Source organism: Chiloscyllium plagiosum, unplaced genomic scaffold (assembly GCF_037043375.1).
Source record: "Chiloscyllium plagiosum isolate Xiang-an unplaced genomic scaffold, Cpla_swu_hap1 HiC_scaffold_16, whole genome shotgun sequence".
In the NCBI taxonomy this organism is placed as follows: domain Eukaryota; kingdom Metazoa; phylum Chordata; class Chondrichthyes; order Orectolobiformes; family Hemiscylliidae; genus Chiloscyllium; species Chiloscyllium plagiosum.
This window is the reverse complement of record NW_028270154.1, coordinates 52,885,868-52,907,306: the sequence shown is the minus strand read 5'-3', so window position 1 is coordinate 52,907,306 and position 21,439 is coordinate 52,885,868. Positions and strand designations below refer to the sequence as shown.

General features: G+C 42.3%; 1 protein-coding gene across 7 annotated transcripts in view; it reads left to right on the top strand.

The window, feature by feature from the left end:
• LOC122556701 (uncharacterized) overlaps positions 1 to 21,439 on the top strand; it is a 270,756-nt gene that overhangs the window by 185,706 nt on the left and 63,611 nt on the right. For 5 of the 7 annotated variants that reach the window (XR_015759760.1, XR_015759759.1, XR_015759761.1 and 2 more), the window contains exon 6: positions 16,212 to 16,238. The exons of 1 other annotated variant lie outside the window; for it this stretch is intronic. The gene's annotated coding sequence lies outside the window, so the exon portion shown is untranslated. Of the gene's footprint in view, positions 1 to 16,211; positions 16,239 to 19,218; positions 19,341 to 21,439 lie in introns of all 7 variants that reach the window. One more of the 7 variants, XR_015759771.1, reaches the window with a different exon arrangement.

Below are 21,439 nucleotides of genomic sequence, written 5' to 3'. Positions count from 1 at the left end.
CTGGGGATTTATCCACCTTTAACCATTTCAAGACATCCAGCACTTCCTCCTCTGTAATCTGGACATTTTGCAAGATGTCACCATCTATTTCCCAACAGTCTATGTCTTCCATTTCCTTTACCACAGTAAATACTGATGCAAAATATTCATTTAGTATCTCCCCCATTTTCTGTGGCTCCACACAAAGGCCGCCTTGCTGATCTTTGAGGGGCCCTATACTCTCCCTAGTTACCCTTTTGTCCTTAATATATTTGTAAAAACCCTTTGAATTCTTCTTAATTCTATTTGCCAAAGCTATCTCATGTCCCCGTTTTGCCCTCCTGATTTCCTTAAGTATACTCCTACTTTCTTTATACTCTTCTAAGGATTCACTCCATCTATTCTGTCTGTACCTGACATATGATTCCTTCTTTTTCTTAACCAAACCCTCAATTTCTTTAGTCATCCAGCATTCCCTATAGCTACCAGCCTTCCCTTTCACCCTGACAAGAATATACTTTCTCTGGATTCTTGTTATCTCATTTCTGAAGGCTTCCCATTTTCCAGCCGTCCCTTTACCTGCGAACATCTGCCTCCAATCAGCTTTTGAAAGTTCTTGCCTAATACTGTCAAAATTGCGTTCGGACGGCACGGGCGGCACGGTGGTACAGTGGTTAACACTGCTGCCTCACAGCGCCAGAGATCCGGGTTCAATTCCAACCACAGGTGACTCTCTGTGTGGAGTTTGCACATTCTCCCCGTGACTGCGTGGGTTTCCTCTGGGTGCTCTGGTTTCCTCCGACAATCCAAAAAATGTGCAGGTTAGGTGGATTGGCCACGCTAAATTGCCCATAGTGTTAGGTGAAGGGGTAAATGTAGGGGAATGGGTCTGGGTGGGTTGCGCTTCGGCGGGTCGGTGTGGACTTGTTGGGCCGAAGGGTCTGTTTCTACACTGTAAGTAATCTAATCTAATCTTAAAAAAATCTGCCAGCAAGTGGCAAGGAGTACCTGACATGAAGCCCAGAGACTACACAAACAGGGATATCAGTCAGCATCCAACCCCAGAGATGGGGAATATACATGAAGAGAAGCTCAGCAGCTACAGTAAGCAGTGAGCAATGAATTTCCAGGCACTAGGCAATGCAGAGTGAAAGCCTGAATAATGGCTAAAGAACTGTAGGAGAAAGTCCACAGCAGAAAATATAGCAAACAACAAGTTAGTTAATTGGCCGTGATGAATAAAATATTGCAGCAACTCAGAGGTCCTATGAGGGATGGGAAAGAAAAGAGCATCCAGAAATTTCACCAGCAGAGAAAAGGTGTCGTTGATTAAGAGACTCCACTGTCAGGATGCAGACTCAGCCAGTGTTATAGATGGTTGTGAGTCTGGACAGAGACCAATCCAGAGCTGCGTTGGCAACACAGAAAACAGAAAAATGACAGCATGAGACTACAAGTATCCATGCATTCAGGAATGCTGTGAAGTAAGATGAGTTCTTCTTGGAGAATATGTGAGCGCATGGGAAGTCTTTGACTAAGCCGATGTCACAAACTCACATATGAATTCTGGTATGCTGAGATCATGGTTAGTGGCAATATAATTAATTTTACCTTTTAATGGGAAAGACTATCTTTATACTTTAAGTTCCTTGCCACGTTTGAGGTCAAAAATCATGGAGATGCTTATGGCTATCCTTCATTTCACTTTGGAGCGCAGGAAGCATTAAAATGGGAGGGAGGCAGCAAATGCGAGCTTAACCTCACTCAATTGGAAGAGCAATCACTTAAAAGCTGTAAATCATTTCTAATCACAATACTTCTTTATTAAACAGAGCTGCATGCATAGATTTGAATATTCCTCGGTTATCGGACACTGAAGATGACTCAGTGCAATAGGAATCACTCTCCATTACAAACAGTTCAGACCTACAATTGTAAGAACATAATGAAGCACTTTAAGTTCTCTCAAGAGAGGCTTAAAGCAATATTGCAAAAGCATCAATGTAATAGGTGATCAGAAATACAAGGACATTCTAGATGTGACAGAGAATCCTGAGACCTTTCAGATTTGGGTGGCACTATTTGTGAAGTCACTGCTGTCTCTTTTGAGGAGAGTTGAAAGAAGATTATAAAATCTTGAAGTTAGTTTACTTATTTCACAAAACCCACCAAAGATGTGCAGCAACAGCAACTGCAAATGCAAATAAATGAAGAAATTCTTCCCTGTGTTGAAATCTGGAGCACTAAAGGGAGCCAGGAAGAGGATTCTTTACTAATTCAATTGCAAATGAAAACAAGTAAATCTTCAAAATATTCTACAGCCAATAATGTGATGACAACATCTGAGATGTCTCAGATTATGGAGTGAGAAAGGGATCTTCACTCATGCAAGAAAGAGGTCTCACAGCTCCAATACAGATGCATAATCCTTGGAGCTTCAGGTAGAATGGTGTTGTCCCACCTGCAGTGGTAGGAGTCAACTCTATACAATGTATCTTTGTAATCATGCACTGGGAGTACAAAAGTGAAACTTTGTACATCTAGAGAAAATACTTCAAAACTCAGAAACAGGCCACCAAATGGTGATTTAACAACTACAAACAACTAATGAAAAACTGAGGAAAAGAACTTTCATACGTCCGATCAACCAACATCCAGCCTTCAGAAATTGTTGCATCTAACCTCCTCAAAAAAATATTGACTTCAAAGTTCAGCTAATAACACCGACATTGTGTCAAATGTCAATGAAATCAAGCTTTGGAGCCTGAACAATAAAAAACTACAACAAATTTCCAAAAGTCCTTTGAAGACTCATCCAGTGTTCTCATGCAATTGGTGCAACAAAGAGAGAAAAAAAAATTGTTTTGCTAAAGTCGTCAGAGTTCCAAGATCGCTGTGAATGCTTTCTGGGGAAAATGTTCTGCTACGATTAATGAGTGACGATCTTGTTTCAAACTGAAACTCTTGAGAGAGAACAAATTTTAGAATTAAGTTAAATAAGACACGGTGGCTCAGTGGCTAGCACTGCTGCCTCACAGCGCCAGGGAACTGGGTTCAATTCCCATCTTGGGCAACTGCCTGTGTGGAGTTTGCACATTCTCCCCGTGTCTGCGTGGATTTCCTGCGGGTGCTCCGGTTTCCTCCCACAGTCTAAAGATGTGCAGGTTAGGTGAATTGGCCATGCTAAATTGCTCGTAGTGTTGGATGCATTAGTCAGGGGTAAATGTAGGGGAATGGTTCTGGATGGGTTGCTCTTCAGAGTGTCAGTGTGGACTTGTTGGGCCAAAGGGCCTGTTTCCACGCTGTATGGAATCTAATCTAATCAAGACTATCATAGAGAAGCAGGCCTTTGTTGATGATGATGATCACCTTGAGAGTGCGAAATATCCTTTGATAAAAGGCTTAATAGTTCACAAGGAAGTAAATCCAATAGTTTTTCATCTTGAAGACTACAGATGTTTTGCAGGAATTTTGCATAGATTCTGATTCAGAAATCTATTTCTATATTGATAATGACAGAGGTTCAGATATCTTTATGTGCGCATCGAAGATGCCATCCCACTTCATCCCTGTGCTAATCTTCTCAGATAGCAATAAGGAAGTGCATGTATTTATATGTCTTCCAAAAGGGCTGGCAATGCTTCATTAGAGAGCAATATGTCAAGAGAAAGAAATTTAAGAGGTGGGAGTGTAATGTGAGTGAAGAGTTAAATATTCATGATTAAATGTTAATTGTTAAAGGGGTAACATAAAAGAATTTGGGACAAATATGGAGGAAAGTATTCATCATAACTTTGCTCTAAGATTAACAAATTAACATGTGTGCAAAGGAGCCATGTTGTAATGATATCAGATCACATGGAACTATAATTTGAGATTTTTTACAATCCTTTTTTTTAGATTAGATTACTTACAGTGTGGAAACAGGCCCTTCAGCCCAACAAGTCCACACCGACCCGCCGAAGCGTATACCACCCAGACCCATACTCCTACATTTACCCCTTCACCTAATACTACGGACAATTTAGCATGGTCAATTCACCTAACCTGCACATTTTTGGATTGTGGGAGGAAACCAGAGCACCTGGAGGAAACCCACGCAGACACAGGGAGAATGTGCAAACTCCACACAGTCAGTCGCCTGAGTCGGGAATTGAAACCGGGTCTCTGGCGCTGTGAGGCAGCAGTGCTAACCACTGTGCCACCGTGCCGCCCGTAATGCTTAGCATTACATTAAGTGAAGCTTGTTAATATTCATTTTCAAGAATGTTTGACTCATTTTAAGACGCAAACAACATATTAATCCCAACTTCGGAGTCCAGCTTTTCTGCCTTTATCACCGGGATTTTCTGTCCTGACCCCAACAAAACCCCAATCATTTGGTATTCAGTTTCATGATTCTTTGGAATTGGACATTGCATGTAGTCCCAGTGATGATCACTGTTTCTGATTCTCACTGCTGATTGGCTGCTCTTGAAGATGGAACTTCCTCCCAGATATGGGAGAAGCCTGGCCCTCAGCCAATTAACATTACAACAACAAACAAAATCACTGCAGGGCGTTTTGGTCTAAGTCGATGCCAGGTCACTGCTGGAATTTCAGGAGACAGGGCCACTACCTCCACAGAAAATTATGTAAGCTTAGCATTCGGATCTCTTTCAAATAGCCCAATTGAAGCCATGATCAGTATTGTGCTATGTCATGATAAAGGTGACTGATTTGATTCAGACATAGAGTCATAGAAATGTATAGCATTGAAACAGACCACTCGGCCCAACTTGTCCATGCCAACCAGAGACCTTAAATCAATCTATTCCCATTTGCCAACATTTGGCCTATATCTCTCTAAACTCTTCCGATTTATACACTCTCCCAGATGCTTTTTAATGTTATATTTGTAGCAGCCACCAACGCTTCCTCTGACAGCTCATTCCAAACAAGCACAACTCTCTGCATGAAAAGGTTGTCCCTTAGGCCCCCTTTAAATCTTTCCAGTCTCATCTTAAACCTCTAGTTCTGGACTCCCGCCTCACAAGGGAAAAGACCATATTTATTACCCTATCCACACCCCTCATGATTTTATAAACCTCTATAGGGTCACCCCTCAGCTTCTGACACTCCAAGCAAAATAGCTTAGCCTGTTCAGCCTCCTTATAGCTCAAACCCTCCAACCCTGGCAACATCTTTGTAAATCTTTTCTGGACCATTTCAAGTTTCACAACATCATTCTTATAGCAGGGAGACCAGAACCGCACAAAGCATTCAAAAAGTGGCCTAACCAATATCCTGTGCAGCTGTAACATGACTTCCCAACTCCTATACTCAATGTACTGACCAATAAAGGCAAGCATACCAAACGCCTTCTCTACTATCCTATCTACCTACAACTTCACTTTCAAAGACCTATGAACCTGCACTCCAAGGTCTTTGTTCAGCAACATTCCCCAGGACTTTACCATTAAGTGTTTAAGTCCTGCTCTGATTTGTCTTTCCAAAATACAGCCTCTAACATTTATCTAAATTGAACTCCATCCACCACTCCTCAGCCCATTGGCCCATCTGATCAAGATTCCATTGTACTCTGAGGTTACCTTCTTTGCTATCCACTACACTTCCAATTTGGGTGTCATCTGCAAACTTACTAACTATACCTCCTATGTTCACATCCAAATCCTTTGAATAAATGATGAAAAGCAGTGGACCCAGCACCGATCCTCGTGACAAACCGCTGGTCACAGGCCTCCAGTCTGAAAAGCAACCCTCCACCACTACCCTCTGTCTTCTACCTTTGAGCAAGTTCTGTATCCAACTAGCCAATTGTCCACGTATTCCATGAAATCCAAACTTGCTAGCCAGTCTCCCATGAGGAACGTTGTCAAACGCCTTAGTACTAAAGTCCATATAGATCATGTCCACTGGTCTACCTTCATCATTCCTCTTTGTTACTCCTTCAAAAAACTCAATCAAGTTTGTGAGACATGATTTCCCATGCACAAAGCCATGTTGACTATCCCTAATCAGTCCTTGCTTTTCCTAATACATGTAAATTCTGTCCCTCAGGATACTGTTATGAAGATGTGTGTGTACCTTTAAGACAGTTAAAAGCAGCAGAACTACCGGACACAGCACAAAGTGTTCTCAAGAAGGCAACAATGTAACACTGGGTTGAACATCTCAATTAGTTTGTTGCCTGAAGACAAAAACAAATTTGAATTTGGCCAATGAGTTTAAATTATACGCTGAAAAAATACCAATTTCTAATCAAATTTGAATTGAGTATATTGACAATCTTAAAAGCCATTGACACAATCCGATGCTTTGGGGGTATAAAACCAGAGGTAAATTGAACAGTTGAGAGGAGAACTGCAAAGTCCTAGCATGTAACAGACTGCTTTTAAAAAAGTATCTCTCTTAGAAGTACCTTCTTGATCAGTAACCTGCAACACAGAAATCCCTAACAAGGAGAAAGGAAGACACTGGGAGGTCCGAAGACAAGAACCTACAGCTGCCTGGTTTTGAGATAAGAAGTATTGTTTTGTAAATTCTAAGTGGGAGTTTTATTGGACTAGTATTATAGAAGGGAAGGTAAAAGATAGGTTAGAGAAAAAAATTGTAAATAGTGGTTGGTTAATTATTCTCTGTTATACCACCGATGTCAGGCTTTTCCTTACCACCTTTCTTAAATAGTTATACCATGTTAACACACTTCCAGTCTTCTAGCACCTCACCTGTGAATATTGATGATACAAACATCTCAGCCATTGGCCCAGCAATCACTTCACTGTGATGATGCTGTCACTTTAACAAGGCTATTTTGTCCTTTTTTTAATGAGAGGCTGTAAAGGCAGAGGTGCCATGGAAAGAGCCTAGATTAACAATGCCAGGGCAGCGGCCAGTTCTCCCAGTTCAGGTTTCTCTAGCTTGGTTTAGCTGTGGCAGTCACAAGATGTTGGAGACCAGGAAAGATTGCAAGCTTCAGCAGATGTTTCCTGACTGACTTTCTCTCTGAAATCTCTTTGGATGTTGTTCCCTCCTGCCTGTAAGAATCTGTGTTTCAATTTACCATTTTGCCAAGGGCTGTGTTTATGGGATATTACTGGATTGAAACAGTTCCTTTGTTAAGTTGTTGTATTAAGTCAGTTAAGTTTTCTATTAGTTAAGTTACTCTAAATTCTATTTTCTTTTGTTCGTGTTTCAAGTGTAGTATTTAAATAAATTCTGTTTTGCTTAAAGACGAGTGGTTTGACCAGCTGCATCACACCTGGAATTTCCACTTCTCATCTGCCTTCAAAATATGAAAAGGTTAGGATCGAGGCTACCTTCATAAAATACATTGAGGGGATCTGGCCTCGTCTATTACACATATCTTCCCAAGAGTTCTAGGGTACACCTGATCAGGTCCGAGGGATTTATCTACTTTATGCATTTTAAGACATCCTGCACCTCCTCTTCTGTAAAATAGACATTTTTAAAGATGTCGTTATTTATTTCCCCATGTCCTCTATCTTCCTTGTCCTTCTCCATAGTAAAATACAAGATGATCAGACGATTAGATAGGGTGGACCGTGAGAGCCTTTTTCCTTGGATGATGATGGCTAGCACAAGGAGACATAGCTTTAAATTGAGGGGTGATAGATATAGGACAGATGTCAGAGGTAGGTTCTTTACTCAGAGAGTAGTAAGGGTGTAGAATGCCCTGCCTACAACAGTAGTAAAATTTGACAACTTTTAGGGCATCTAAATGGTCATTGGATAAACATATGGATGATAATGGAATAGTGTAGGATAGATGGGTTTCAGGAGAAAGTGAGGACTGCAGATGCTGGAGATCAGAGCTGAAAATGTGTTGCTGGAAAAGTGCAGCAGGTCAGGCAGCATCCAAGGAGCAGGAGAATCGACGTTTCGGGCATGAGCCCTTCTTCAGAAATGAGGAAAGTGTGTCCAGCAGGCTAAGATAAAAGGTAGGGAGGAGGGACTTTGAGGAGGGGCGTTGGAAATGCGATAGGTGGAAGGAGGTTAAGGTGAGGGTAATAGGCCGGATTGGGATGGGGGCGGAGAGGTCAGGAAGAAGATTGCAGGTTAGGAAGGCGGTGCTGAGTTCGAGGGATTTGACTGAGACAAGGTGGGGGGAGGGGAAATGAGGAAACTGGAGAAATCTGAGTTCATCCCTTGTGGTTGGAGGGTTCCTAGGCAGAACCCTCCAACCACAAGGTTGGTTGGGTTGGTTGATCCGGGTGTCCCAGAGGTGTTCTCTGAAACGTTCCGCAAGCAGGCGGCCTGTCTCCCCAATATAGAGGAGGCCACATCAGGTGCCTTGGGGCCTGGGAGGGAAGTAAGGGGGGAGGTGTGGGCGCAGGTTTTGCATTTCTTGCAGTTACAGGGGAAGGTGCCAGGAGTGGAGGTTGGGTTGGTGGGGGGTGTGGACCTGACAAGGGAGTCACGGAGGGAGTGGTCTTTTCAGAACGCTGATAGGGGAGGGGAGGGAAATATATCCCTGGTGGTGGGGTCCGTTTGGAGGTGGCGGAAATGACGACGGATGATACGATGTATATGGAGGTTGGTGGGGTGATAGGTGAGGACCAGTGGGGTTCTGTCCTGGTGGTGATTGGAGGGGCGGGGCTCAAGGGCGGACGAGCGGGAAGTGGAGGAGATGCGTTGGAGAGCATCGTCGATCACGTCGGGGGGGAAATTGCGGTCTTTGAAGAAGGAGGCCATCTGAGTTGTATGGTATTGGAACTGGTCCTCCTGGGAGCAGATGTGGTGGAGACGAAGGAATTGGGAATATAGGATGGCATTTTTACAGGGGGCAGGGTGGGAGGAGGTGTAGTCTAGGTAGCTGTGAGAGTCGGTCGGTTTATAGTAAATGGCCATGTTGATTCGGTCACCTGAGATAGAAATGGAGAGGTGTAGGAAGGGGAGGGAGGAGTCTGAGACGGTCCAGGTGAATTTGAGGTCAGGGTAGAAAGTGTTGGTAAAGTGGATGAACTGTTCAACCTCCTCGTGGGAACACGAGGCAGCGCCGATACAGTCATCGATGTAGCGGAGGAAAAGGTGGGGGGTGGTGCCAGTGTAGCTGCAGAAGATGGACTGTTCCACATATCCTACGAAGAGGCAGGCATAGCTGGGGCCCATGCGGGTGCCCATGGCTACTCCTTTGGTTTGGAGGAAGTGGGAGGATTGGAAAGAGAAGTTGTTCAGGGTGAGGACCAGTTCAGTCAGTCGAAGGAGGGTGTCAGTGGAAGGGTACTGGTCGGTACGGCGGTAAAGGAAGAAGCGGAGGGCTTTGAGTCCTTCGTGATGGGGGATGGAGGTGTACAGGGACTGGATGCCCATGGTGAAGATAAGGCATTGGGGACCGGGGAAGCGAAAATCATGGAGGAGGTGGAGGGTGTGGGTGGTCACCCGAACGTAGGTGGGGAGTTCTTGGACTAAGGGGGACAGGACTGTGTCGAGGTATGCAGAGATGAGTTCATTGGGGCAGGAGCAGGCTGAGACAATGGGTCGGCCAGGGCAGTCAGGTTTGTGGATTTTGGGCAGGAGGTAGAAACGGACGGTGCGGGGTTGTGGGACTATGAGGTTGGAGGCGGTGGATGGGAGATCCCTGAGGTGATGAGGTTCTGGATGGTCTGGGAGATGATGGTTTGGTGGTGGGAGGTGGGGTCATGGTCAAGGGGGCAGTAGGAGGAGGTGTCTGCGAGCTGGCGTTTAGCCTCAGCGGTGTAAAGGTCGGTGCGCCAAACTACTACCGCGCCTCCCTTGTCTGCCGGTTTGATAGTGAGGTTGAGGTTGGAACGGAGGGAGTGGAGGGCTGCACGTTCAGAGGGTGAGAGGTTGGAGTGGGTGAGAAGGGTGGAGAGGTTGAGGCGGTTAATGTCGCGGCGGCAGTTGGCTATGAAGAGATCGAGGGCAGGTAAGAGGCCAGCACAGGGTGTCCAGGTGGATGGGTTGTGTTGGAGGCGGGAGAAGGGGTCGTCAGAGGGTGGGCGAGAGTCTTGGTTGAAGAAGTAGGCGCGGAGGCGAAGGCGGCGGAAGAATTGTTCGATGTCTCACCGCGTGTTGAACTCATTAATCCGAGAGCGTAGGGGAATGAAGGTGAGGCCTCTGCTGAGGACTGATCTTTCATCCTCAGAGAGGGGTAGTTCTGGAGGGATGGTAAAAACACGGCAGGGCTGGGAGCTAGGACCTGTGTGGGGCTGGAGCTGGGAGTGGGGGTGGGGTTGGGTGTGGGGGCGGGGACGGAGATCGGCCTGGGGGCAGAGACGCATGCGGCGTGGTCATTATGCAGGTTAGTGATGGGTTTCAGATTGGTTTCACAGGTCAATGCAACATCAAGAGCCGAATGGCCTGTACTGCGCTGTAATGTTCTATGTTCTAAACACTGATGCAAGATACTAATTTAATATCTGCCCCATCTCCTACAGTTTCACACATAGGCGGGCTTGCTGATCTTTAAGGGGCCCGATTATCCCTCTAGTTACCCTTTTGTCCTTAATGCATTTGTAGAATCCCTTTGGATTCTCCTTTTCCTAATTTGCCAAAGCTATCCCACATCCCTTTTATGCCCTCCTGATTTCCCTCTTAAGTATACTCCTACTGCCTTTATACTCTTCTAGAGATTCACTCAATCCCTGCTGTCCAAATCTGACCAATGCTTCCTTCTTTTTCTTGACCAATGCCTCAATTTCCTTAGTCATCCAGCATTCCCTACACTTACCAGTCTTGCCCTTCATCCTAACAGGAACATACCATCTCTGGACCCTCACTATCTCATTTTTTAAGGCTTCCCATTTACCAACCGTCCCTTTACCTGAGAACATTTGCCCCCAATCAACCTTTGAAAGTTCTTGCCTAATACTATCAAAATTGGCCTTCCTCCAATTCAGAACTTTTACTTTTAGTTCTATTCTATCCTTTGCCATCACTATTTTTAAGACTAATAGAATTATGATCACTGACACCTCAGTCCATGTCCTGCCTTATTTCCCAAGAATACGTCAAGTTTTGCACCTTCTCTAGTCCATTCATCCACATACCGAAATAGAAAATTTTCTTGCGCGCCTTAACAAATTTCTCTCCATTCAAGCCCTTAACACAACGGCAGTAAAATCTTCTAGCATAACCACCCTATTATTCTTAAAGATAACTGACAAATTCGTTTCTCAATTTTCTGCTGGCTATTGCGGGGTCTGTAATACAATCCCAATAAGGTTATCATCCCTTGCTTATTTCTCAGTTCCACGCAAATAACTTCTCTGGAAGTATTTACAGGAATATCCTCCTTAACTACAGCTGTAATGTTATCCATAATCAAAAATACGCTCTCCCTCATCTCATTCCCCCTTTCTATCCTTCTTACAGCATAAGTACCTTGGAACATTAAGCTGTCTGTCCTGTCCATTTCTGAGTCATGTCTCTGTAATTGCTATGATATCCCAGTCCTATGTTCCCAACAATGCCCTGAGTTCATCTGCTTTACCTGTTGGGCCTCCTACATTGAAATAAACGCAATTTAATATAGAGTCTTTCTTTGCTCTGTGCTTTATTCCTGCCTGCCCTGACTGTTTGAGTTGTTCCTTTTCTCAACTGTACCAGTTTCAGATTGATCGTTTACCTCACTATCTCCCTTGGTCTCAACCCCTCCCAACTTATTGGTTTAAATCCTCCTGAACAGCTCTAGCAAATCTCCCTGCCACTATATGAGCCCTCTTCCAATTCAGTTGCAATCCGAGCTTCCGATCTTCAGAGCTTCCGAGCAATCCGAGCAATCCGAGCTTCATATGCAGGTCACTTTTACCCCAGAAGAGATTCCAATGATCCAAAAAAATGTGAACCTTTCTCCCCTACACTAGCTCCGCATCCATGCATTAATCTTTTCTATTCTCCTATTCCTACCCTCACTAGCTAGTGGCACCGGGAATAATCCAGATATTACTATCCTTGAGGACTTCATTTTCAAACTCCCACCTATCTTCCTGCATTCTCTCCTCAGAATTTTGTCCTTATCACTTCCTATGTCATTAGTTCCAATGTGTGCAACGACCTCCTGCGTGTCCCTCTCCCCTTTGAGAATATTCTGCGTCCTCTCTGTGATATCCTTGATCCTGGCTCCAGGAAGGCAACACACCATTCTCATGCTTGTACGTGCATATTTTGTAGCATTTCACAATACCTAGTAATTTGTGTAGGTGACAAGATACATATTCTACCATCATTAAGGGTAGTTGGATATCATGCATCAGTGGCATGCATAATAGTGATTTCATTAGCAAAATGTTAATTTGCAGATGATAGAATTTTAATGGAAGCCAAACTTAACTTCCTGCCATGTAATATAACCATCTGCATACTTTCCTCATTGACCTCTATGCTTTGTCTTAACAGTATCTAGGCAACTTATGAAAATGATAGAGCTTAATTAAATTACAACACAATTTGGTCTGACTTCACGGAAAGCATCAGTCTATATATTAATCTGTAAAGGACAAATTTCTGCATAGTCTATATAAGTGTTACTGCACTTAAAAATGCACAGTTAGTCTGGATGCAATGCATAAGTTCATAATTTTAGAGTCATATTAGAGGGCATTTTGTAATTAATCTTAGCCCAGGTGTATGGATAATAATTTCATATAATATTTGCTATTTGTCAATGCTTAAAAGCGTATCAAATTCCAACATTGATATCCATCACTTTGACTAGCAAAACATTTATTGATTAGTATGAATTGATAAAATAGTTTCAATGCAATCACACATTGATTATTTTGTTCAAAATTGAATGGATAAACTTTACTATTTTGAATTACATTGGTATATGCGACTTGAAACTAATTTTGCTTGCACTTACAATTTAGATTTCACCAATCCCCTTAATTCATTGAATCCATACAGTGCAGAAGCAGGCCATTCGGCCCAATGAGTCCACACTGACCTTCCAAAGAGCATCCCAGCAGACCTACCTCCCTATCCTATCCCTGTAACCCTGCATTTCCCATGGTTAACCCACCTAGCCTGCACATTCCCAGACACTACAGGCAATTTAGCATTGCCAATCTGCCTACCCTGCAGAGCTTTGGGCTGTGGGAGGAAACCAGAGCACCTGGACGAAACTTAAGCACATGGGAAAACATGCAAACTCAATACAGACAATTGCCCAAGGGTGGAATTGAACCAAGGTCCCTAGTGCTGTGAGGCAGTCGTGTTAACCACTGAGTCACCATGCCACCCATATACTTTTCTAAATCTTGGATCATGTCATTTAAAGCTACTATGCTAATCTATTTGTGATAAGCTTATTTCAACTTACATAAAGAAGACGACCAGATAATCATTTCAGAAGTATAGATGAGAGTTGTGCATGGAGTCCCAGTGGAATCCGCCATTGTAGCAGACTCCAAGGAATTTACCAGAAAATTGAAAATCCTGTTAGGCAATTCCCCCATGCCTGAAACCCTCCAAAAGTATCCAGAATCCGATATCCTCCATACAAATTGCATCCTACTCATGAGTACCCTAACCTCACTCTTAGCTTACATACTTACACTTGGACAGAAGATGTCAACGTGGTTGCCTGTGATGCTAGACCCTTAAATTTCTGTGTATGGTAGTGGAAGGGGGTGTGGTTTGCTTTCCACGACTGTTGTATTAGGGACGTCGCAGAATGCAAGTCTGGTTCTGTATTTCTGAAAGAGCCCTGACTGAAATCTCCTGTCAGAATAGAAATTAAATAGATTTGGGTTATTTTCCTTAGAGCAGAGGAGATTGAGAGGGCACATAGAGTCATAGAGTCATAGAGTCATAGAGTCATAGAGCAATACATCATGGAAACAGACCCTTTGGTCCAACCAGTCCATGCCAAACATCATCCCAAACTAAACTAGTCCCACTCGCCTGCTCCTGGCCCAAACCCCGCCAAACCTTTTCTATTTATGTACTTATTCAAATATCTTTTAAACGCTGTAATTGTACCCATATCCATCACTTCTTCAGGAAGTTTATTCCACACACGAACCAGCCTCTATGTAAAGAATTTCTCCTCATGTCTTTTGTCAAATCTCTCCCCTTTTCCCTTCTAATATATGCCTTCTAGTCTTGAAATTCCCCCATCCTAAGGAAAAGACAGCTACCAGTAACTCTGTCTATAACCCTCATTATTTTATCAACTTATATAAGGTCACCTCTCAACCGCCTATGCTGCAGTGAAAAAAGTCACAGCCTATCCAGTCTTTCTTTTTAACACAAACCTTCCATACCCGGCAACATCCTGGTAAATCTCTTCTGAATTGTCTCCAGCTTAATACTACCATTCCTATAACTGGGTGACCTGAACTGAACACAGTATTCCAAAAAATAAAAACTATAAGGAGTAGACAGGAAGCAACTTTACTCTTGATGAAGAGATCAATGACTAGGGAGTATAAGTGTACCAGAGTTTACCAGAGATGTGCAGAAACCTTCTTCACCCTAAAGCTGGTGAGAATCTGGAACTCGCTGCCTGTAAAAGATGAAGTCCTCATGAAGTTTAGCGAAATTGTCACCTGTACTCACATGAGTAGAGTGAAAAGTTTACAAGTTGTCACCTTAGGTACCTAGGTACAGATTCTTAAATACAAATTCTCAGGATAAAAACATTAGAAACTTAAATAAATAAAATAGAGAAATAAGATTCAGAATAACAGTCCTTCCAACCCAGACTGTACCTTGAGGCTGGGAGTGTCGGTGGCAAGTCCATGCTGAGGAGGAGAGTTCAAGTCCATGCTGAAGCCAAGAGTTCGAGTCCACATTGACGCTGGGGGTTCAAGTCCACTTTGAGACTGGGAGTACGAATCCACTCTGAGGCTGGGAGTTTGAGTCCACGCTGAGGCCAGACGTTTGAGTCCACCCTGAGGCCAGGAGTTCAAGTCCACTCTGAGGCTGGGAGTTCAAGTCCACACTGAGACCGAGAGTTCGAGTCCACTCTGAGACCGAGAGTTCAAGTCCACATTGAGATCGAGAGTTCGAATCCACACTGAAGCCAGGAGTTCGAGTCCATGCTACAGAAGGAGGTTTGAGTCCAAGCTGAGGCCGGGAGTTCAAGTCCACGCTGAGATAAGGAGTTCGACTCCATGCTGCGGCTGGGAGTTCAAGGTTACACTGAGACAAGAGTTTAAGTCCAAGCTGTGGCCAGAGTTTTGAGTCCACACCGAGGCGGGTGTTCAAGTTTACTCTGAGGCCAGGAGTTCGAGTTCATTCTGAGGCCAGAAGTCCACACTGGTGTTCTCCCTTTCCAATGCTGCCATAAGGTTGGAGGTAAAAAGAAAAACCAAAACACAGCATGCAAAAAGAGAGAGTGATAAAGAAAAGAAATTGATGGAGGGGACGAGCTCCAGCTCAGGAGTCCTACTCCATTGTCACCTTGGAGACATCTTAAGAGGCATTTAGATGTGCACATGTGATGCCAATACATACAAGGCTATGGACCAAGTGCCAGAAAATGGAGTAGAATAGTTAGGAGGTTGTTTTTGAAGGACACAGGTGTGCTGGGCTGAAGGGCCTTTTTCATTGAAATGGATCTCTATCACCCAATGAAATACTGACTTTTTATTTGCATAAAAAGAAGTGCGAATACCATACCTCAGAAAATCTCACACTATATTTTTAAACCATACATCTTTATACAAAAAGGTTTATATTTGTTTTGTTCAGGAAGCATATTAATTTTGCATTTTGAACAATTTGGTCTCATACCAACAATAAGAAATAGAAGATAATGCAACAAAACAAATGAGTTGATGGGAGGCTTGTATGTCAAATAGTAAATAAGATGAGTGCTATTAAAATCATACAAAAAAGTTAATGTCAATGCTTCTACCCCTCACCTCCCTCCCATGCACAACTCATATACTTGGCCTTACTACAGAAAAAACTATTCAAAAAAATCTAACATAAAACCAAACATTAAGAGATCAAGAGTCAAAGTTTGGTGCCAATGCTTGAGAGACTACAAAGAAAAATAACGTACTATTCAATTTAAAATATATATATCTTTTTACAGAAACAGTTAAAATCTGCTTCTGCTCTGATGACCAAGGTCATGTTACATTTTGTAAGCTGACAGCACTCACAAGAAGAATCAAATGGATTAAATTCCATTAAATTAAATTTCAAAATGCTGTATGTCCAAACTATCCAATGAAAGCAATTTAATAAATGGTGGACTCTTTCCAGATTAACCAATTTAATTTTCCTTTCAGATCAGACAAGAAGCTTGCTAAAAGAGGGTAAGATTTCATTTATTCATTTAATTTATTATTGTCACAAGTATCGAGATACAATGAAAAATATTGTATTGCGTGCTAACCAGACCAGTGGGCGGCATGGTGGCTCAATGGTTAGTGCTGCTGTCTCACAGCACCCGTGACCCAAGTTTGTGTGGAGTTTTCACTTTCTCCCTGTGACTGCATGGGTTTCCTCTGGGTGCTCGGGTTTCCTCCCACAGTCCAAAGACATGCAGGTTAGGTAAACTGACCATGCTAAATTGCCCATTTGTTCAGGGATATGTAGGTTAAGTGAGTGGGAAATGTGGGGCTATGGGGGTGGTGTGGTGGGAGAGGGGTGGCGGTGCAGTGTTGGGTGGGATGCTGTTTTGGAGGGTCAGTGTGAACTTGATAGGCCGAATCCCTACACTTGTAGGGATTCTATGAACTCATACCTTATGTACGTACCTCAGGGTATTAGCACAGAATGCAAAATATAGTGTTACAGCTACAGAGAAGGTGCAGAGAAAGATCAATAGTATTACATGAGAGGTCTGCTCATAAGTCTGATAACAGTTGGGAAGAAGCTGTTCTTAAATCTGGTGGTAAGAATCACAAACAAGTACTTCTAGTTAGGTTTCATAAAAATGAAAAGACATTGCCACTTCTAAAAGCAAAAGCATATCAATGGCTTTAAAACTTTAGATGTGGTAGGACACTATCCACAAAGAAACGAAGGCCTTTCACCCCATTAGAAACAGACAATGGATATATATTATATTTATATACAAAGTTGAGGGCCATCACACTGCAGGACTGAGCTAAGGTAAGGAGGCAGATTTTTATTAAGTACCGCAGCTGGTGTGGGAATTGAACCCTCACCGTTGGTACAATTTTCTTGTCAACTGAGCTAATTAACAAAAACAGTACTGTGAAGACATAAAGTTTGTGCATCACATGTTTCTTTCTGTCACTGCCACGACATCTCACTCCCACTCACAAAACAAAGAAAGTTTGAAATATAACCAAAATGTTCGATCTTTGTTCTAGTAGCAGTTGATAATTCCTCACTCTTATGATTCAGGTTTCTCTAGGCAACAAAAACATGAGTTCCCAAAGACAAATCCATATTTCCAATAAAATATTTTCTGACACAAGTCTTTGTGCAAAAAAAACTGGAAAATATTTATTAGCTGGTGTGTCTATTGTCATGTCAAATACTTTAAGATTGATGAAGACAGAGCATAAGTAGTTGTCTATGTGGACTTCAGCAAAGCAATTGACAAGCTTCCACATGGTAGACTGGTTAGTAAGGCTCAAAACATGTGGTGCTGGAAAAGCACAGCCTGTCAGGCAAGGAGCAGGAGAGTCAAAGTTTTGAGCATTAGCTCTTCATCCAGTACCACATGTTTTGACTCTGATCTCCAGTATCTGCAGTCCTCACTTTCTCCTAGTTAGTAAGGTTAGAACATATGGGATCCGGGGGAGCTAGCCAATTGGATACCAAATTCCGTAGGAATCGATGTTGGGTCCACTGCTTTTGTCATGTACATAAATGATTTGGATATAAATATAGGAGGTACAGTTAGGAAATTTGCAGATGACATCAAGATGGAGTGGACAGTGAAGAAGATTATCTCTGACTAGAACAGGACCTTGATCAGATGGACCAATGGCCCAAGAAGTGGCAGATGCAATTTGATTTAGATAAATGTGAGGTTTGCATTTTGATAAGGCAAACCAGGCCAGGACTTACAGAGTTAATGGTAGGGCCCTGAGAACAAAGAGACCTGGGGTTCATACTTCCTTGAAAGTGGAGTCGCAGGTGAACAGGGTGCTGAAGAAGATGTTTGGCATGCTTGCTTTCATAGGTCATAAGACTGAATACAGGAGTTTGGATGCCATGTTGGGGTTGTACAGGATTTTTGTGAGACCATTGTTGAAATACTGCATACAATTCTGGTCACCATTCTATAGGAAGAATATTGATAAACTTGAGAAGGTGAGAAAAGATTGACAGCATGTTGCCAGGACTGGAGGGCTTGAGTTATAGGGAGAGGCTGAATAGGCTGGGGCTTTTTTTCCCTGGATCTTCAGAGAGTGAGGGGTGACCTTATAAAGGTTTATAAAATCATGAGGCACATGGATATGGTGAATAGCTAAGGTTTTTTTCTCTAGGTTGGGGAGTCCAAAACTAGAGGGTGTAGGTTTAAGGTGAGAGGGGAAAGATTTACAAAGGATCTAAGGGGTATTTTTTACCCTTAGAAGGTGTTGCATGTCTGGAACAAGCTGCCAGAGGAAGAGTTGAAGGTGGCACAATTACAACACTTAAAAGGATATATGAATAGAAAGGATTTCAAGGAATATAGGCCAAATGATGGCAAATATGACCAGGTCAGTTTGGGATGTCTGGTTGGCGCAGATGAATTAGGCAGGAGGGTCTGTTTCTAAGACTCTATGGCTGATCATCCAACTCAGTACCTTATTGAAGGGTCACTGGACCTGAAACGTTAACTTTGATTTCTCTCCACGGATGCTGCCTGATCTGTTTAGATTTTCTGCAAATTTCTGTTTTTGTTTCAGTATCCTATTCCTGCTTTCTTCTTATACACTTTGATCCCTTTAGACATCTAATTCTTTCGTGAAAATAATCACTATTTTAAGCTCAACTGCTTCCCGTGACAGAGAATTACACAAGCTCACCACTATCTGGGTGAAGAAATGTTGCCTCATCTTAATCCTAAATGGCATGTCCCCTATTTCTCAGCTGTGATACCTGGTTCTGAACTGCCTCATAATTGAGAATGCCCTTCATAATGTGAAAAATATTAAAATGTATTTAAAACATTTGTCAGAAGCAGAATTTCCAATTGAAAAGAATCTTTCTAGGATTCATTTGGTGTTTTACCCACATATTGCTGCAGTGTTGTTATGGTCAGGTCAAAATATGAAATAGTCAATATAACTACAATATCTGCTTCTTTCTCCATTGAATCTTTGAAAGATAGTGTCACCATTAGGAATAACTATCAAAAGCTTGGGGCTTACCATAGACCAGAAGCTGAACTGGACCAGCCAAACAGATATTACACGTAGAGGAGGAGGTCAAAAGTTGAGAATTCTGCAGTAAGTAACTCACCTTCTATCTACCCAGTATCTGCCTATCATTTACAAGACACAAGTCATGAAGTGAAATGGAATACTTCCCACTTTGCCTGGATTAGCACACTTCCAACAACACTCAACACCAACCAAGACAAAACAGCCCAAATGATTGGTACCCTATTGACCAACTTTAACAGTTCCCCCCCTCCACCCTCTCCACTATGCACAGTGGCAGCAGTACATAACATCTACAAGATGCACTGCAGCAACTCATCATGACTCCTTTTCCCCATAACTTTTTACCTCCTCAGGGGACAACGACAGCAAATGTATCAAAGCACCAAGTTCCCCTCCAAGGCACTCACCATTCTGACACAGAATTATATTTCTGTTCCTTTGCTACAGCTGAGTTGAAATCCTAGAATTCCCATCCTAACAACACCATGGGTATACCTGCACCCCAAAATATTGGCACAGTTTAAAAAAGGTAGCTCAATACCCCATTCTCAAAGGCAATTAGTGATGAGCAATAAAAGCTGACCTAGCCAGCAAGGGCCACATCCAATGAATAAATGAAAAATTGTATGCTTCAGGACAATTTTATTTAATTTAAACAATGAACAACAACTATTCTACCATTGCTACCACCAAATTATGTTGTCCAAACCACTGGTGGATAGTCAATTGGGTGGTTTGCTGCCACCAATCCTCCTTTCTTTGCAGAATCTAAAGGCCTATCTAATTATCAGTGATAGAGGATAGAAGACTAAAAAGTCTTAACAAGAAATGGCACTGGTTTACATAACAAAGTATCGTTTTATTGCATTATAGTAATAGATATAACTGAAATAACTAGTTAAGATAATTATGACTATCAGAAGCCGTGTATGTCACATCTGTCTCTGTCAAGACCTTGTGTAATATAACCTGTTTCTCCACCCCAAAACTGGGTGACATCAGATTTGGAGGAGATTACATAGTGAGAGGTTATATTTATGGACAGAGATAAATCATTGTCAAAAAGTGTGGCACTGGAAAAGCACAGCAGGTCAGGCAGCATCTGAGGAGCAGGAGAGTTGATGTTTCAGGCTAAAGCCCATCATCAGGAATGTCATTGAAACATTGACTCTCCTCCTCTTCAGATGTTGGCTGACCTACTGTGCTTTTTCCAGTGCCACACTTTCCGACTCTGACTCTCCAGCATCTGCAGTCCACACTTTCTCCTAGATATAAATCATTGTTGAAATATTTATAAATTAGTATTTTGCTGTGGGATGTAATATTATTCTGATAGGATGATGCAGCTACTTAAAGATTTTAATTTTATGAATGCGTTGAAGGAATTACAACAGTACAGAGATGGTAAGAAATGTGTTTACCTTACAATGTGCTAAGATTAGTGATTAATGAGTAGGTCAATTTGAAGTGGTTGACATTACTCCTAGTTGAAAAGCTATTCAGTTTCAGATCAAAATTACTATTTAAGTAAATCCTCTTGCACTTCAGTTAATCTTCCTTCTTATCAGAATAAAACTCTCAGTTTTACATTAACTCTTCATCTTTCAAAAATGTTTAGGGGTTGTGGTTCTGTTCGCCGAGCTGGGAATTTGTGTTGCAGCTCGGCGAACAGAACCACAACAACGAGCACCCAAGCTACAAATCTTCTCACAAACTTTGAATGTTTAGGGGTTTATAAACATAATTAATTCCAGTTTGCTTCAAAACCATGCTGTAGAAATTCAAAAATAAAATATCTTAAAAACAAAATCAATCTATTTCAAGGGTAAACTTGGTGATTGTGATATAAACTGTATGATCAGTGCAGATTTTTACTATCAGTTATTTTAAATTTAAGTTAGTGATATATGAGCTGACTGTGTGCCTGAGGTCAATTAGTAACTTGCAAGCATTCCTGTCACCATCGTGATTTCTTTTTAAGATAGTATCGAAGAGCTATTTTTACAGTATGAATGGATTTTTGTTACAAATTAGCGAAGTAAAACATAATGCTTTGATGTCTGTTAGAAATTTCTTGACATTTGTTATAAGTTTAGGAAAAACACCAAGAGCTTAGAGGGTGAGATTTATTTTTGGGTTACTTAGGTTTGGGCAGTTCTTTG